General features: G+C 47.3%; 1 long non-coding RNA gene across 1 annotated transcript in view; it reads right to left on the bottom strand.

Moving 5' to 3' along the window:
* The window catches only part of LOC142603179 (uncharacterized), a 30,734-nt gene extending 13,110 nt beyond the window's left edge, over nt 1-17,624 (bottom strand). The window contains exons 1-2 of the long non-coding RNA XR_012837044.1: nt 17,507-17,624; nt 10,283-10,454 (exon numbers count right to left, since the gene is read on the bottom strand). This is a non-coding gene — a long non-coding RNA (uncharacterized LOC142603179). The remainder of the gene's footprint in view (nt 1-10,282; nt 10,455-17,506) is intronic.
* Nucleotides 17,625-19,664: the final 2,040 nt, after the last annotated feature.

Raw genomic sequence — 19,664 nt, 5'->3', positions numbered from 1 at the left:
GATTCTCCTAATTAGATGTGACCTTTGAAGGGAACTGCTGAAGGCTGAGAGCTCACCTGCTTCTGTGGGCTTACCTCTGCCTGACAGGAAGGCACCTGGACCACGTGCATTTGTGTTTTCATTTGTTGCCTTTTATCTCATGTTCATACCACCAAGGTGAAAGAGTCTCACAGAGGAGAAGAATGGTGAGGAGGAGGGCAAACCTTGAAGTGTCTGCTAGTTGTTCCACAGCTTCAGCTCCAGTGTCGGTCCTCTGTCTGGCATTCGAGATTCTTCACTTTGCCTTTCCTTCTCCACTTCATGCCCATCAGCTTGGCTCCTGTCCTTCCAGTCCTTTGTTCCTCTTGCTGAGCAGAGGCCTTTGAGGGGCCAGGCCATCTCAAGGTGGAGCTGGCTGCCAGAACAGTTTACAACACAGGCAAGCTGTCCCAAGCCATAGGCTTCCTGGGAAACTGGAAAAGAAACTTCCAAAGTTGAAAAGAAAGATTAAAAAAATAACAATTCTTCAAATTTCTGCTATTTCTCTGCAGCTCAGATTTTTTTTTTTACACTCAGTTTTCAGAAGAGACACAGTGAAATGAATACTAAGCCCCTCTGAAGTCCTGTGGACATCAAGCACTTATCTCCCATGGCTTCCTTCAAAACTCCTGATCATAAACAACAGACGGACAAACTCTAGCACATTTCATTCATTCATCTGCTTTCTTTTGGTTGGGGTTTTTTTGGTGCGTGTTTGTTTAAAAAAGACATAGTGTTTCTTCTGGGATTTACAGCCTGATTTTGTAATAATTAGGGAAAGTAAACCATGTGGAGATTTTTTACGATCTGCTTTAAATGTAGAGTTTTGGAAAGTAGACAATGAAATTATTATTATTTTGCTGCACAGCTGTGCTAAAGCGCAGGGGAAAGAGTGAAAAGACACTAGTATTTGTTTATTTGGCTTTCAATTGCTATGACAAAGCAAATAACAGCTTTGGTCTTGGTCCACAATTGAGTTAATTGTTAACACCTCAAATTGTATGTCCTAAAAACCTCCTAATTAGCCGCTAAGTGCAGGATAAACTAGGTAACATTTGTTCCTTTGTGCTCTAAGAGGACCTGCAAATTCATAATAGACAGCTAAACTTAAGATCCAAAAGCATCTGATTTAGTGTGTATATACGCGCAAGAAGTGATGTGTGTATGCATGTGCAGGTTCTTTCTTGTTCTGTGTTTGTGCAGCACCTAGCACGGTGGGGCTGGGGTCCCTAATGCATCCTCTAGACAACCAGGACCCAGTCTAAAAACTACAGAGAGCATTTTCCAGGAGACTTCTGCTGCCTCCAGCATGTCTGGGGCAGGGCCTGCTGAGAGACGTTCGCTGTTGCCTGCCCTGTTTAATTTCGGAAAGCTCCCAAGGAGATTCCATCTCTTTGCTCTTTCATTTACCACCCAAGCCCCTTGCACCACGGGAAGGTACTCAGAGCACTGTGGGAAGAAATTGTTCAGATACGAGCAGCGAAGGGGCTGGGAAAGAAAACACAGATGTGGTGAGGAACCTTATGTGAAGACCTGTCCTGTTAAAAGGGGATTTCTGGGGAGACTGCTAGAAATTATACACCTGGGCCAGCAATTCAGACATCCAAAGTGCACACTGTAAAACGTGGGCACTGGCACCGTTGTGATGAGATGACAGTTTGCACCATAATAAGGAAGCACAGTCAGAGTCCTTTAGCATATGTCTGCAATACAGGTCCAGAATCAGGGGTCAGCATCTCTTGCCTGCCTGATGGCCCCCTAAAATGAGTTCATACATCTCAGTCTGTCTTTTGTTTAGTAAATGTCTGCAGCACAAGGCCATGGCAGGATGGCCAGTGTTGCTAGCGATGAACATCATTTCCACAAAAGGAGAAGATTGGTAAACCACAAAAGCAGCAGCTGTGTTTCACTCCCAAGTAGCATCTGGGATACCTAAGGCTGACTGATAAAAACAGGAGGCGGTAAGACTAACACTTAAAAATTCAGACAGGACTACTGGGTACAGAAGCAGAAGACAAGACAGGGGCAAAGCATTTTCCCAAAATGCAACATTAGTCCTCCTGTAGAGATGGATGAGGGAGAAGTTTTGCAGCAGCTGTCCACACTGCCTTCTTTCTCCTTTCTTTCTCTAAAGCACTAACATGGACAGAAAGGGCTAGTCGCCTCCTCCTGTCTGTCTCCTGAGGGACAGCCACACAAACATTTTGGCAACCCCAGTCTGGCTGCCACGAATTGGATGTGAGATGCAGGGAGATGGTGACACACTGTCCAATATCTTGATATTGACATTACCCCAACCCAGAGATGGGAACGCATTAGTCCTGTACCCAGACTGATGGAGAGAGACAGGACGTGCCCCACTAGAGGAAAAGTTTTGTTAGAGGCAAGTGTCTTCCCTCCAGCTCTCTCCCGCAGCAGGTGAAACACAACTAGCACCATAAGGCCAGCAAGTGTTTAACAAAAGCCCTTCTTTGGGCGCTCTCCGCTCTGCTGTCTGCATGGCTGTACAAGGCAGATTGCTGTCTCTTATTAACTAAATAAACAAGCAGCAAAAGTTGAGTGAAATGGAAACACATACACAGCTTGTCTGCAAATAGAGACAAACGCTTCCATCGCATGGGTGCACCCAGCTGTCTGGCTGTTACCTGCTTAAATGGCTTTAATTTCACATTAAGGTCAATGCAGTCATAGCTTCTCCTCCCAGGTGGAAAACCTGGCTGATGGAATGCTCAGGTTTGTATTGAGTCCGCTTTGATGCCCCAGCTGAGTGTTTTGAGGAGCCAAGGCAGGTGCCCTGGTCCTTCTTTTGCAAGGGTGAGTCCCCCGCCTGGGCTGCGGAGTGTGCAGGACTGCGGCTGAGCGGGCACAGCGGCCGGCAATAGCGAGCCAGAGGCTCCTCTGCCATTGCCCACTGAAATGATGGGGTATCTCCAGCTTTCAGTCAGGGTATTCTGTTGCCTAATCCCGTGCTGCAAGGGGTGCAGAAAGCTTCTGCCTGTATGCCAGCCCTGCCCGGGTCTGTGCTCCTTCCTCCTGGCTTCCCTGGGCTGGCTCCACGTCTAGCAAAGGCTATTTATTCAGCTTATGCATCTTTTCCTTCTGCCATTTACGTAGCCCTCCTGCTTTCCTCCAGGAATATAGATGGGATGAGTAAACTGTCCTTATATATAGTCTGAGGGCTTTGACTTTTAGTCTCATTTATTGCTTTTCAATTTCTTTCAGCTTCTCCTTTCCGAAGATCAGAGCTTCTGACCAAGTTTTGATGCAGTCCGCGAGGGTGACAAACATAGCTAGGCTATGACCACTTTTGTATGCGAAGCTATTAGTCCTTACCTACATCCACCATGTTACTCAAGGCAAAAAAAAAAAAAAACAACAAACCAACTTGTCTTGCATGCCTTAGAAGTAACTGTTCTGAGGATAATTTAAAGTATTGAGACATTGATTCACTAAAAATCGTTGGCCTGCTTATATGTGGGCAGGCAAAGTCACCCATTATTGGTGATTTATTAGCTGTAGGTGCCTCTTTGATCTTCTCCAACATTGTGCACTCAATATCCTCCTCCCATGAGGCAGCTGGGAGGACAGCCCTATCAAGACATTCGCATTATTGTGACTTATGATTCACGTCCATGGGATCGTCTCCACTTAGAGACTGTATCTCACTGGATTCAGGGGAATCTTCCAGAGCCCTACAATATATGCAAAACCAGAAGTTCTTCTTGGACTGAAAAATTATGATACCAGCACCTCTAAATTGCTTTTAGCGGCTTTCTGTGCTGCCTCCGGCTCAGAAGTGCTTAGTTTGCTGACAAAAATCATAGACTCATACACATTGGAGATGGAAAAGCCCTGCTAGGTTCAGCTAGTCCATTTCTCCTACCAGGGAAGGAATATTCCCAGCAATCTGTTTTCCCTACTACTTTGTCTCGTCTATTTTTAAACATTCCATGTAGCAAAAATACATTTAGATTGTCAGGATTTCAAAGCCAAGTTAGCTGTGGAAGTACCAGCTGTAGCCTAACCTGCTTTGTCTGGTGGCAGCAGCTAAATTGCTCTCTGCTGCCTTTGAAGTCAATGGTAAAAGTCTTATTGGCTTCTGTGGGAGCATTCTCAGGCCTTTGGTATGGATGATTAGAGCAAATAGCTATGGAGCACTGATAAGCCATCCTTACACTATCGCTTTCCAGGCCGTAACTGCATTTTAATAGGCAAGAAATTGTCTCAGCAGCAGTCAGGGTGCAATAATAGCAAAGCCGTGTGGAGCACACGACAGACTGGGTCTGCACAGAAGTGACTCCTGCCATGACCATACAAAATTATACCCAGGAGCCCAAACAGGTTTGGTGGAGTACGTGATCCAAGGGGAATGGTCAGAGGCAGTCCCTTTTGTACCACCTTGAACTGTAAAATCTGCCAGACGTCAGTTCAGCTTGTAGATAGCTCCAGTGTGTTTTCCCTTTTCAACAGACTTTAACAGCATGAATGAAGGCGGCCGGGCACATCAGGGTACCCCTTTACCTGCCTTTCACACCTCGGGCAGAATATAGCATAGGTATGGCACTGCCCTTAGCCAAAAAAAAAGCAAAAAATGACTGACTGTTGAATCACAGGAGTTAAGAAGTTACCATACAAAATTTGACTCACCATCTCCAGCAAAATAACGTCGACAGCTGCCCCGTGAGGTGGAGCACTCGGCAGTGGCAGTGACACAGCCCCGACCAAGCTCTGCCCTTTGCTTTCTCTTTTTAGTTCAGTAACAATGGCAGGTAGTGGGAGACAGGGTTGGATTTAATTTAGCAGTCGTTGTGCTCTGCTGGGACAGCTTCCTCTGCCTCCACATTTCCTGTCTGGAAGTTGTCCCAAAAGGATGAATTAACCAATATATGACCTGTATGGGAAATGCACTTTATTGAAGCTATTTTTCTAGGGTGGAGCTGAACAGCTGTTTAACAGCGCATAGCTGCACTACATGAGAGACAGTAAAACCACACAAAATGAACTGTATTCAGGTACAACGGGGCTGTAAGGAGGCAGAAGGTAATTATCTCAAACTGTAATTTTTGCTTGTACGCAGAGGGTAGCGTCCTTGTGTGACAAAGCATGCCAGCATGAGGTACCGCAGCATGACAGTCAGCACTGGGAAAGGGGACCTCGGTTTTACTTTCCCCATAGCACCTTCTTGTGCCATGTTTATACACGGAGAGATTCACACCATCCCTGCAGGCCCCAGCATCCTGGCAAGGAAAACCAACCTGCTAAAGCTACGTAGGCATAGACTCCTATGCAAAAACTGCTTAGTTTGACACGATGTAAGCAGCAAGTGACACAGCCCTGGTATCACTATAGGGACAGCTGCGCCTGAGATCAAGCACAGTTCAATCCTCTTTTTTATATAAGGCTTCAGCAATCAACAGGAGCCATGTCACAGAAACAGCCCTACGTTAACTTCACGGCAAGCAATGTCTGTAGCCATCTCGGGGCAGAACACAGCTCTTTGGGTGTACCTAGGGAGCTATTTGCTGTTGCGAGCCAGCACTGCCAACCATGGAGGCCAGTCTCACTGGTGATGGCTCCTGTCCCAGGCCATGAAGGAGCATCTCTGGGTGGCAGCACAAGGCTGCACAGCCCAGGCAACATCAACGTGAGAGATGGAAGCGCCCAGCATCTCTGTCGAGAAGCCTCAGTAAAGCCCCTGCTTTCCATTCACGTTTCTTCCTCTCCCCCACAGCGGGTTAGCTGTGCAATTCAGTTATTGCAAATTTACATCAGGGCTGGAGAGATGAGAATCTGAACAGAAGTTTTAAAAGCCACTTTTTTTTTTTTTAAAGCCTGACATAAAACACCAGCCAGATTTACCATGAGTTTCCTGTGTGCACATGAGTTATATGCACAGTAAGTGTCCCATCATCATGAATTCTGCCGATGTGCTCCTTTTAATGGCACTGATCATAGGGAATTCATTTGGTCTTCATATAGCTGTCACCTGTATTACCAGCGCGATTTCATTCTAATTTAGCGTTACTTAATGGTGAAGATAAAGTTAAGTGTTAGCCATGTGGGTCTTTTCTTGGCTTCTCTCTCTCTCTCTGACACAGCAAGAGTGTGACTGCAGGGTGGTTTATGACCAATAATTCAAAAGAGCAGGGAAAAGAAGGAGCAGCAAATATCAACTGCTTGTCAATCATCCACAGTCTTTCAGCTCAAATGGTTATACCCGGACCTCTGATCTTTTCTTCTGCTGTCTCTGATCCCCCTGTTTGTTTGGAGTTCTTTAGGTACTGCAACCATCAAAAATATATTTTTTAAAGGTTCAGGTTTAGGAAACCTGCAGCAGTTACCTACAATGGTAGGAAAAGGTGGTATAGAAAGCCATACCTAATGGCTACAGTATAGCAGCCAAATTACAGCCAGCCTGTCGGGGTGGCGATGATGGGGTACCCTACAAGCTGGCTGAACACATGAAAATGCTGGGGGAAAATGGAGTGTTTTTATAGCATCAGTTAGATAGCAACAAGTGATTTGTCTTCCCAAGCCCCTGTGCCCCCCCTCTTTTCCCCCAGCTCGGAAAGGTAATCATTCTGTATATATCACTAGCTTGTTTAAACTGGAGATGAAAAGCTACAAAAGTACAACTTAATTGAACTCTGTATTGTGTTATTACAAATGCTGCCGACCTCACTTGCAGTCCATTATCAGAGGGTTCTGCTGAATGCTTTAATTAAAGACAATAAGGCTAATAAAAAGGCATCATTTTCCTGTCTCCAGCGCTGCTGGAGAGTTGGGGCTGATGAGATTATTTCCTGCTAATGCTTTTTTGTTGTTGTTGTTTTTAAATCTTTTTCTCCCCATGGTTTGCAAATACTGTCTGAGCCCGAGTTGTACAAGATTCATTAAGAACAGGAAAAAAATCAGTTTTGTTTCTAAAATGCTCGCTAATATTTGACAAGCAGAGCCCCCTCTTCCAGATGATCCCTGGTGCCTCACCCCAACTTTTGCTGCCTTTTGCTCTCAGATCCAGTCCTAGTGAGAGAAAAAGCTTCCCTGTGCAGGCACAGGTATTTATACAAACTGACTTAAGGACACACTCTGCCCGCGGCGCTCCCGCACGTGGCACCATCTCCAGCCTTCCCCTTCGCAGGGAGGACAGCGTGATGACGGTGCTACTTGCCAGAGGGCAGGATCTAGCCCAGAGTGAGTAATGCAGCACCTCACCATAATTAACATGCTGCTTACTAATGGCCCATATGTGCCATCTCTATTTACTTTCATACTGATAGTATTAACGATACCAAACCAGCAGTGTTTCCAAAGCCAATTAAGGCAGCCTCGCAGCACAACTTTCTCTCTCCAGCTTTGGTCCAAAGAGGCAGAAGAAGAGGGGGACAATGTAGGAAGGCATCAGTGAGGATCACCATGAGGAAGGGAAGGTGCATAGCTGGGGGGGTAGCCAAAATGCTGTGGTGGGAGGGCTTGTCATGAGGGAGGTGGGAAAGATTTGCAGCAGGACAGCTCTGCTCTTCTGCCCTTAGGGGAAAGTGCTGAGGGATAATGGGGACGGGGTGACGCGCCAGTCCCTGTCTGCATCCCTCTGCTTTCAAGGACATCTGCATTGGCTTGACCTCATCCACCCCATGCATCCCTTGGTGTCTGATGAATAGCATAAGCATGGGGGGGGGGCGGGGGGTGCAAAGAGGAGAATGGGAAATAACCTGGTGCTCATTGCATGGGTGTATTTACAGAACAGGCACATCCTCCCACCAGCAAACAGGCTGAACCCAGAAACTCCTCATACACCAGCCACAGAACAGTTAAAACTTCACTAACAATCCAGACCATATTTGAACAAGAGACCTAATGGCAATTGGCATTGTAGCCCTGCTGTGAATAAGCCAAACCATCCAGTCCTACTGTGATTAAAAACTCTTTCTTGGACAAGGGAACAAGCAGCCAGATGCTAAGTAACTGAACTTTGCCCCTGCAAGGAGGAGAGCAAAGCACTAACCACTGAGCCAGCCCAGTTTGCCAAGACTTTTATAGGGAAGGAACTTTTACAATTAAATACAGCAAAAGGTTTCTTCCACTGTGAGCCTCTGAACGCAGGTTGAAAGAAGCAGAGTCAAATGTGGAAGCCAAGTTAAGAAAAGAAAAAGAAAAAAAAAGAAGAAAAAGTCTTGATCTGAAGGTTGCAGGCTCAAAGTAGCTAGAAACCCCATCAAGTGACTGAACGGGAACAGCGAGAGGCAGGCAAAGACCACAACTCCTCCCTGGGTAAAGGATGAAGCTGTAATGTGGAGCAGACTGACCTAGTTACATATTTCTTCTTCACTCTCCCTCCCTCACTGCTGCAGTTGCCAGGCTGGGATGTTGCAAAGCAAATTGTAAATGAAGTTTCTGCCGTCCAAGCTGAGCAAAGGAGAAACCAGAAGCTCTGTAGATCTGGGCATCTCAACCAGCACCATCTCAGGCCCCTTTGGAGAAAACGTGTTTGCCTGTGCCACATCACCCCATCCAATGTGGGTCTCCCCATGAAGTCCTTCCCATCCATGCTTCCTTTGTGTGTTGGCAGCTGCATGTCATTTTTGACGCAATAGGGAAATGGCCCACAGCCTGGTGGCATTTGCAGCTCCATCCTCCCGAGCACACAGCAGAGGCACATGTTAATTAAACAGACTCTCTCCATCTTTCTGGTCTGCAGTTGAAGCAAAGAAATCTTTCCCTGGGCTGGGAGGGTCCTGCAGCCCCCACTGCTGGAGAGATGCTGCACAAAGCAGAGCTGCCCTGTACTGTTACAAAGCCAGCAAGTATGGGGGATGACACAGTGACATCAGGCATGGACATGCCACATACAAAGTGCTGCCGATACCCTTAATTCTGACAGAGCTGGGCATGGGGAGGACAGGGGACAGCGTCATTCCTTTGCTGAGGGCATTGCTGCAGCCAGGAGCCCTCCAACAGCCTTAATGATCTTTCCTGGACACACACATGCACTAGTGGAGAGCGCAGCAAGAACAACTTTCTGGCCACTGTGAGGCCCTGCTCCTCTCTGCATTTGGGTACAGCATCCTTGCAAAGCCAGACTCCAAACCGCAACCTGGATTTCCCGACACGCAGCAGAGCTTATCTGGGTATGGCACACAATCCCACCATGCTCCTATAGTAGGCACTGGAGGTCAGCAGGCTGCCAGGGATCCCAGACAGGATTGTGGGTTTTGGTCCCTTTTGTACCCCAAGGATGGCCAAGGATACCCTTGCACACTGACCCAGTGAGTCTCGGGAGGCCAGGAGGTTTGAGAAGCACCCAAGATCTGGATCACTTCACCCCAGATCTCCAAAGCATCCACCATTATCACAGACTTACAAGACTGACAACATTAAACCATAATCCAGCAAGTTGAGTTGGGGTGCAGGGGAAGTTTTGCTCTTGATGAGCAATTAGATAAAGGAGCAGCTGCCAGGAGAGGCAAGAGAAACTACCGAGGGAAGCATTTCCAAAAGATGAGCAAACCCTTTGGGGAAGACCATATTTTGGAAGAATCGATGTTAAATGTAGGAGTTTTAATGACTTGTGGGGAGTCTCCTGTCTATAACTTCTAATTAGAAATGAAGGGAAAAGAATACTGAAAGCTTCTGAACTTTCCATCACACAAAACTACTGATTTTTTTTTTTTTTTTTTTTTCTTTTGGATCAGGAGTATTTTTGAGATGTGCATGTATCATTCTCAATGAAAAAATGTTTTGACAGGGGGAGAATTTGGGGTGATTGTGAGGAGATTCACGCTGTCAGTCACAGCTACCCCCTGCAACTGAAACAAGGGATCTCCAGAAGAGGACTGGTGCAGATGCTGAGGCAGATGCTAAGCAAATACGAAGCCTGGCAGAATTAATTTTGTAAATGGTTGCTGTGACCCCACTTTTCAGCATCACTCACTCACCCAAAGCCCTGCTCCTCCCTCATCAATGTTTTCAGAATAGAGTAAAAGAAGGGGTTTACCTGTATGTTGTGGGTTTATCTCTCTAGACTAGCTGAGGTGATCCTGGGTCCTGTGGACAACCTTGCAGAGCATTTTTTCCAATGCACCAAGTAAACATTGGTGTCGTGAATGTATTTTTCCATGTTTCAGCAGTTCTGAGGAGTTTACACTACAAGAGGATTTACCCAAAGCAAAGGCCCAGTCCAACCATCTCTCTCTTCCCTGGCATTTCTCAGGTGTGTTTCACAACCCAAAATACTTACAGAGATAGACTGTCGTTCCTAACCTACAGAAATGCCAGTACTCAGGCTTTGCAGAAGAGGTGAGACTAAAAGATGACTCCTTGAGAAATGATGAACTTCAGCTTCGCACAAGCAAGGTACAGCAGCTCTATCTTTGCTCGTCCAGAAGAGCCTCAGCACATCCAGCTGTGTTCACCCCTCCCCTTCTAGACCATTTTGTCTGCAAAAGAAGTAAATTATCCATCAGTGACAACACCAGCACTAGATTCAAGCCCACCAGCCCTTTTTATAGAGGCACATTCCTGCCGGGGCAGCCAGTCCAGGCTGCTGTAACACATGAGGGGGGCAGTGCCCTGAAGGAGGGAGAAGGGGCTGCCAGAGGAGCCTGCATCCCACTGCCCGGTTTAGCTTGCAAGGGACGGCAGGGGACCAGCAGCCACACAGCTGGGGCCAGCACAATGGGCTGTCACTCTCATCAGGCAGGAGGGTAATTAGGGAGCACTTCTTCAAACACAGCTGCCTGTGCTGTTCGAAAGCTGCCATGCGCTTGCTCTGAACGGGGAACGCCGTGACCCACCAATGCAGAAGCAAAACCACCCCCTTCCCTCACCGCTGCCCCAAATGAAAGCTTTGGAGCCAGCAATCATTTCAGAGAGGTCGGTGGTCGGTCACCACTTTCCAGCCTTCCCAACCCACAATTTGCTTTACGAGCACCTTGAACAGAGGGAAAAGGATGGGTCATTATAGATGTGTCCTCAGGAAGAGATAAACCCATTACATGTATTAATAACCTCTACAATCATCACTGCGTGAGGCTGAGCATTTATGAGAACTGGCTCCTTTGTAAGAGTTGCACAAACAAAATGCAGGGTGAATACCATATTCAATAGGTGAACCAAAAGATTTGGAGAAGAAAAACAGTATGATTCATAAGCTGAGTTTTGAGGCAAATCTCAGTTTTGGGAGCAAGAAAACAAAACAATATTTAATGTGGGGCAACTACAAATAACTCATTCAACCCTGGAAAGAATTTTGTTTAAACTGCATTATTATTTGACTCTCTCTTTTAAAAAAAAAAAATAGAATTAGGTCCTCTTTCTCATTTTAAGTGAAAAAGACTATGCCAAAATGGAAGTTTAATGTCTAAAGATTTTGTCTCGGAAAGTTTCACCTGATAAAGAACAGACATGTCCCACCCTGAAACCTGCAAACCAACCCTTCCAGCCTCTCTGACTCCATCTTCCACCAGTGACATGCACTGACTCCGATTCATAAGCAGTTTCCATCCTCCTGCAACTCTATTGATTGGCAAATTTACCGTGCACTACATGTATTTTACCCACGTCTGCAGGAACCAAACTTTTCTGTTCTCCCCACTCCCTTCTTCTCTGACCCTTCTGCTCCTCTATCACCCACATCTGCCTTTCTGTTTAGAAGTCCTTCTCATCATTTCCCACACAAGCACAAATATGATTATTTTTCTTCTGTAACATCTGTACAGTCTGACCAGCTTCCTCAGTATTTTTTCGCGTGTACAAACTCAATAAATAATGCAAATGAGCCACCACTTAATTATTTTCTCAGCTTGTCGTGCAAGGAGCAATTTGGAGTGAGAACCCAAGGTGGCGAGGGGCAGCGCGCTCTCTCCTGAAGGCAGGCGTATGGCAGTACTACTGCTCCCCCTGCCTCCCACCGACCCACCCTCTAGCTTTCCAGCAAAGACTCAGTTCACAAAATTTAATTACTCTGCTAACATGTCCCATATGCTCTGTGGCAGGCAGGGAAGGCTTTAATTACATCTGCTCTAGACATGCTGGGGAGCACTGATTCCCCATCTCCCAGGGACCCAGCACAGCACCCAGGGTGATGCGGGTGATGCCAGAACCTAATGGTGCCTCAGCATCAGGCATCAAGTACCAAAATATCCTCTTTTTTCCTCCTTCTACCCCTCCACACACACATCTGCAGCTAACAGTGGGGCTGCAGACAAGGGAGGGCTCTACTCTCTAGAGGAGAGCAAATCGTCCCTCTTACAAAGTGCTGACCGTCACCATTAATGACCTGATTAACAATGATTAATAATTAGAAAGCCCTTCTACACCATCACTCATTTGTATGGTGCTTGAGAGACATCACCCCTCATTTGGGAAGTAGAGAAGAAAACCTGTCCTCAGCTGGCCTTCCTCTTCCCTCCATCCCAGCACATCAGCACCCGATCAGTTGGCTTTTCTCCTCCTTCTCCCACCCCATTTTACTTTTCATTTTCACAGCTGCCTCTGCAATTGCTAATTTCATAGCCATCAGGTGTTGCTGAGGTGGCAAGTAGTCAAAACCACTTTTGGGCACAATACATCAGGCGGTAGACGAGGAGCAGGCAGGAATTTGTTTGACATGACATTGTTATGCAAAGATGCTCATGGTATCCGAGGTGCTTCATGCAACTGGGTTGCATTTTCTGGAGACAGAAATCTTTTTTTTTTTTTTTTTAGGGGAAGAAGGGCTGGAGGCAGGGGAAATCCTTTCATTCAGGATCATGTTTAAGTGTGAGAGCAGAATATCTATTGTAATCCCTGTAGTTTTAATGTGGTTTGTGGCTTATGTGATCCAGCCTGTAATCTGTTCCACATCTTATACTGCCTTGAATTTGATCAAGCCACATCTGAATTGTGATAGTCTGCTTTGCTGACTGACTTGTGGTGAACTATCTCCTACCAGCTACAGTTAATATTTTGAACAAGGGCCAGTCATTATTGTTTGCAAACTCTTCAGAGGGGCAATTTCCAAGGATATTGTGGGTTGGAGATACTCAACAGAGGATGCCTTTGAAAACCATTTTCCAAAGTGTGGGGAATGAATGTGCATGTACACATAACTTGTTTGGTAAACTCCCTGTGCTTTCTCCATCAAAGATCCAGCTGTAGGGTCATGGTTAAGAGCAGAAATAGCACTGCTTTCCCAGGGACCCAAGATTTTTCCAGGGTCTTCCATGGGCCATGGATTTCTAAGCCCCATTGCACCTGTCTGCAGCATCCGTCAGCTACCCTGCTGTGTTAGGGCATTCCAAAGCCAACCTGTACACACCTGATGGTCCAGCCATGGGACATGCTGCAGTCACAGTTTAGCAGCAGAGGAGAGGTGCAGGCAATGCTGTGCTGAGCAGTAGGAGAAGAGCATCCCACACTGGGGTAGGAGGCATTTCCTCATAGCTGCGTTCTTTGTCCTCTTGCATGAACTGCTCTGCTTGAAGAGCCACATGTTTCCAAAGTGGTTTTGTTCCTATGGAGACACTGCAAGCTGCGTGGGAGCTTGCTTTTCCCCCTATGCTAAGCAGAGTCTTGCCCCATGAGAAAACTCTGGAGTTATGAGTGCAAGACTTGTGACTTGCAGCACGGTCTCCCTTCCTCCCCATTCCCCTCTGCTCTGGAGCTGCTACATGGAGCATGAAACGAGCACATGCTCGAGCTCCACATCACCGATTTCTCCTGTGAGAGGGAGATAATCCACAAAGCACTAGGCAGAAGGGTGGCACAGTACATTCTCTTTCAACAGATGTTCATCCTGATGCCCTTCTTTCTCCACCATGAGCTCCCAGTGAGGTCCCATACATGTAATACTCCTCCAGGAGAGCACCCGTCTAGACAACTCCCTCCCTTTCCCAAGAGCACCTATGTTGCATTAACGTATCCGGGTTCCATGCCAAGGAATGGATGTGCAGCTGGTCCAGCTCCACTCTAGGGTTTGTATAAAAGTCAATTCCCTTTTTAGGACCATCATTACTCCTTTTTAGCCTAGAGCCTAAAATTACCACCCAAGCTGATTGAAGGTAGGGGGAGGAAAACAACAGGGAATAAAGGAAGCAGACAGAGAGTAAAGTTGGCACTTGGGAGATTTCAGCTAGAAAAGGTCAGGCTGCACTTTTGAATGGCTCACCCCCCTACTTAGGTGCATGTTAATGGGACATCCTGCCCTTCTCTGTTTTATGCATTTCAGTAGTGGCTCTGCCCCTCGGGTGAATCAAATTGATTTAGTCCAGTCCCCTAGTTTAATTTCTAGGGCTGCTCAGCCAGGACTCCCTAATCTGTGAACAGGATTTCATTGTGGCTAGGCACTTCTGATCCTTCAATTTATGGCTAGGCATTAAATTGGGCTCCAGTGATGCAGGGCCACTTAGATTATGTGTCTGAAAGATCAGGCAAGTGTAGCTCAAGTGGTGGGATGATAGAGGTATTCTTGGAGCAGTGAGCCTCCCTCCCTGAGCGAAAATAATCCTGTGACATCCTGCCTGTGTGATCCAAAAGGCTGTGGTTTTGAGGGCAGGATCAAATCTTGTTCAGGAGGAAAGAGAAAAAAATTCTCATGGAAAGTTGGTTTGCAATTAAAAGAAACATTTCTTCTAAAAGTGCCTGTTCCTCACTTGCACACAATGGAATTAACTGAGCATCTGAGATTGTTTCAGCCCCCAAGTCTTTTTTTCCATTTTGGAGGGCAGGAACTTCTGCAAAAATATCCCACGGGGGGGGGGGTTTCCATTCCTGGGGGAGAGGCAGACAATACAAAACCACCTAATTTTAGAAGCAATGCTTGGAAATACAAATCTCAAATCCAATACCATATCACGGTCTTAAACCAGGGCTTATCACTGTCAGGCATAAAGAGACGCTGCAACCATCATTTAGACATAACAGTCTTATCCTGGTTGGTGCTGCGAGCTGGCTGGACAGGTCCAAGCTGCAATAAAGGCATTTCTTTCCTTCCTATCTGAGAGCAGAGCAATTCTCCCTAGCATACATTTTAAAGGCAACCAGTACTGCACAAAAGTGCTGAGCTCAGCCTTTGGCAGAAGAAGACCTGCCAGTTCTTCTGTAATGCTTTTTACCCCATGACCTCAAAGCACTGCACAAGACACAGCAGCCAAACATACCTAATAAACTTTTCAATCCAAAATATCTGAGATAATGAGGGCTGCGCAGCAGCCTGCCAGAGGAGTATCTTCTGCTGCACGCCACAGAGGTGTGAGTTGTATGCCCTGAGGTACAGCAAGAAAACATGTGGAGATGCTCGAGAGCGCAGAGCCAGCCGGGACGGTCTGCACAGGACCATGCAGCCTGATCCCTGCTGCCCTTTGGGCATGGCTCCTAGGCTGAGCTAGCCTCCAGAAGGTGTCCAGGGACATCCTGGAGTCAACCCAAGACAAAGCCTGGAAGCAACTGAACAAAGGAGCAGCAGGGACAATGGGGGCCCCCTTCTCCGGGGCCCTGCCTGGCCCCTTCCTGCAGCACCCGGGCAGAGCTGCCCCGCGCCGCACCAGCCGCCCTTGTCCTGGGAGCCTGGCTCAGAGTGTGTAACGCCCAGGGCACGTCCCCTGCTCACGGGTAATTTCCTAGGCCCTGTATTGTTTCAGGGAAACACATATTTGACAGCTAATGTTTTCCAGCACACTAGCAAGGATGGAAACAACATTTTTTTTTCCCCAAAGAGTCTTCCTCTACTATGTCATGAGATAAATATCCAGGGTGTGTTTCCTCACCCTTAGTACGAAAGGCTGCTGTGTACAAAGATGATAGGAGGGCTTGGCAAGAGACCTCAGGGACCCAGTATATCGGGATAACATAGGTAAACCAGCCACAGGGACACTGCACGCTCCCCCGGTACTGTGCAGAGAGCACGGAGCTCACCTGAGAGCCAGACTCAGTTCAGGCAGAGCTACATCACCCAAGGAATCACACATCCCCACCCCTGCACCTCTCTGCTCTCCCTGTAAAATCAAGGGAGGGCTCTGGGGAGCAGGGCCCTGTGCTAGGCATCCCCTCGCACCAGGGGGGATGAGCATCCCCAGAGCTGCTGGCCCCCTTGGCAGCAGAGCAGGGAGGCCAGGTCGTGCCTCGTGCCCCCATCTCGTGCCCTATCGACTGGACACCGCCGTGCTGGCTTCTTGAGTGCAGTCAATAAGCAGAGAGACAGGCACTACTGTTAAATTATCCCACCGACCTCCTGGTGATCTAATGGACTCTCCAGTAAGGTCTTATTAAATTCCAAGCCAAACTGTGTCCAGTTACAGTAATTACTGAATATTTAAGAAACAGCAATTGGCTATTTAGAGCACTCTAGCAAACATCTCACGGAGAATTTCATGCTCTTTAATTACTATGCAATACCTGTCCCTTTGGTGACACCCTCCAATCTGGATTTATGTGTTAATTTGCATCTGTTCTATGTTCCAGCATTTGAGAAAAGCAGAGAAATTTTAAATAAATAAATAAATAAAAAAGGAGACCAGTTCTCCTATTAAGGGTTAGGGCCTGCAGGTAGAGAAAACCCTAATAAAAGCAGGCACTATGCCAGCTTTCCCTGTCCCCACGTGGAAAGCCCAAATGCTGCAGTCCATCACTGCAGTTTTCCACATTGTGCCAGACCCAAACCCCAGCCCCATCCCTCTGCACGCTCAGCCCTGACCTCCACAACCTCCATCACTCCCACCCTAGGGTTCAAACACTTCAAAAAAAAAAAAAAAGCTAAGTCAGGCAAATCATGCCTTCACTGACCGATGTGCATCCTCAGGAACTAGGGCAACACCTGCCTGGAGCTCATTTCCCTGCACGCAGTGAGAGCCACGGCCGAATCCGAATCCGGGGCCTCTGTGCTAGCCAAGAGCCGTAACCCCAGCTGTGCTCTCCAGCTCACTGTCTGCCTTATTAGTGCTAAACAGCATCCTTATTTAACACACTTCAATTTAGAGTGGCATGGATATTTCTTGCTTCAGAAAGTCTCACCTGCCTCTCAAATGGCTCTTGGCACGCTGCCTGCTCTCACTCGCGTTTTGCCTTTAACAAGGCAAGCCTCGTTCCTCTCGAATGGAAAAGAGCTGGCAGGGCTTGATTGAAAGTTTGGAGTCCTTCCCCCTCCCCATCCACTTAGATGCCACAAGAGCCCCCAAATCTGTGTAGCCTTCTTATTGCCAGGAAAGCAAAGCTTTTGCCAACACATCTCCCAAGTTCCTCATCACAGAAACTGAAGCTAAAACTTCTAACGGAGAAACCGACAAAGATGGGTACAAAAAAGAAAGGGGGGAAGATGAGCGTTGTTTGCGGAGCTTGCCTGGCCTCCTGCTGTCCCTGCCCCCATCTTTTCTTCCTCCACTGCCGAATCCTCAGAACATTGAAGCCCCAGGTAGAAATATCTTACAAGTCAATTTTTTTCCTTCCCATCCCCGACTGCACTCCTTCCGCAGGTAGCTTGAAATGCAGAGATCCAAGAGAAAAGAGCATCGCTCACCGCTCCCACTTTCCTAACAAGACCTCATTACGGTGCAGGGAAAACTTGACCCTGTCGGAAGTGTCAAGCCGAGGCACTGCATTTATTCCTCACACAGTCCCCTTCGCCTATAACTTAGCGGGTGCTGTAGGGAGGTTATTCTTTGTTTCTTTGATTGTCACGGGGAGTAAGCTTTTCTTTTTTTTAACAAAGCTATTTTAAAACAGATGCTTAACTCTCTGTGCTATTTTAAATGGTGCATAGAAAAAAAACCCACAGCAGAGACGCAGTTTAGGACAAAGACTGGGCGAGCTGAAGCCCATGTGCTCCTACCTGTGTACAGAGGGATCTTGGCGAAAGGGATCTGCAGGTGACTGTTTTGAAGAAAATGGCCTCATTTGGGCCAGAAGATGGCCATTCAGCCGGGAACAATTGCAAACCTGCAAGAGGCTTCCTCAGTTTGCTTTTGCAGGTCAGCAAATACCCATGCTCACCTGTGAACGCTGTGACCTACACCACTGCGAGGTGAGAAGCGGGGTGGAGGAAGGCTCCTGGCTGCTGGGCGCTGTGGGCAGCATGTGTTTCTGGCCATCCTGGGGGCTGGTGGCTGCGCTGTACGTTGGGCAAAAGACCCTCCCACAGCCACAGGAGGGAAGAATTAGAAACACACAATGCATGATACCTAGAAAACAGATTTCCACTTCCATCCCCAACCAGAGTGAGGTGTCAATAGCTCCAGAGACTCAGCTTGGATTTTCACTGTGATCTGGAAGCAGAAGGTCTTGCTCTATGTGTATTTATTATTTTAGTACACAACAGATTATAAACCCAATCTCCAAAGTTACAAACCATATAGTCAGTGTTTATCTGTGGTGTTTGATTATTTCAAAGTTGTTCATGCTCAGTAAATATGTTTTCTGATAATCAGTTGGCATTTACTTTATAGACATCTGTGTTATTAAACACACAGAGAGAGGGGATTTAGGGATTGTGATAGCAAATGGCCCTCGTTCAGTCTATAAAGTGTCACGTGTATTTTTCCAGCTGCTCCATCGAGATGTGCTACCCTGGGACAAACCTCCACCCAGCCCAGAGAGATGCTGCGTCTCCAAAAACTCTCTCCCCTCAAGCAGAGAAGGCCATGCTGCCTGCTAGGTAAAGGCATCCCATTTCTCCCGCTGCATCAATGCCGCTGTCTGGCACTGAATTATTTAGCTTCCTCTCACTGTGAATGGAAATGATCTGCAGTTTAAATGGGATGAAGAGAAGTTTGCATCAAAGGCACCTTAACTCAGTCAAACACACATTGGAGACTTCCTTGCCTGTGACTGTCAGGGGTAATAACCATGGCTCTGATCAAACAAAAGGCCCTTCAGACCTACTTAGTCCCTGTAATCGGCAGGTTCACATCTCCTCTTCCAGCTGTCGGGCAAGAAAGTATTTAAAGAGGTTGAGTGAGAGGGAGCTGAGGATGTTGGGCTGTGGAACGTGAAAGACTTTTCTGTAGATTGGAGGTTGATGTGGTGTTGGCAGCCCTGGGCTTTCTCAATGCCCAAACACTTTGTCGTGCAGGCTGGCAACACCCTCCATTTTCCTCCTGACCTAGCAGGAGAGGAGGGTCAGTGTTAGCGGCACTCATGTTGGCTAATTCATATGGAAGCGTAGCACTATTACAGCTGTCACTGGCACATCAAATGCTGGCTTTCTCATTTCCTAAACCTCTTCTGCCCAAAACCCACCATATCTGATCATCCCCCTCCTACACACTCAAACCCACCAGCAGCTCTGCTCTCTACCCATCGCCAAGTCCTCCCACCCACCCCCACACCCAGGGCTTCTTTCCCCACCTCCTCTGTGCTGCTGACACCAGACCACTGCAGACATCAGACCTCCTCGGATGGTGGTGTCCCTCTCCAGGTCCCATGGTGATGGAGCGCGCTGGTCAAGTGTCCTCACTGGTACCACAGGAAAGATGGCATGGAGCTGGAGGCAAATCAGGGATCTCCTAACCAGGGTCATAGCACAGATCTGGCTGTGAAAAGTCTTTTGTGGTAGCAGAAATGCCGTGGTGCTCAATGGAGACCTTGAGGTTAAACTAAAATCTGTCAGCATTTGGAGAATGAGGGATTCTGCTGTCTGCCCCACCCCTGCTTCATTGCCCCTCACAACCCTGTCATCC

The sequence above is a fragment of the Balearica regulorum genome, chromosome 10, assembly GCF_011004875.1.
Source record: "Balearica regulorum gibbericeps isolate bBalReg1 chromosome 10, bBalReg1.pri, whole genome shotgun sequence".
Classification (NCBI taxonomy): domain Eukaryota; kingdom Metazoa; phylum Chordata; class Aves; order Gruiformes; family Gruidae; genus Balearica; species Balearica regulorum.
This window is presented reverse-complemented; position numbering and strand designations above follow the sequence as displayed.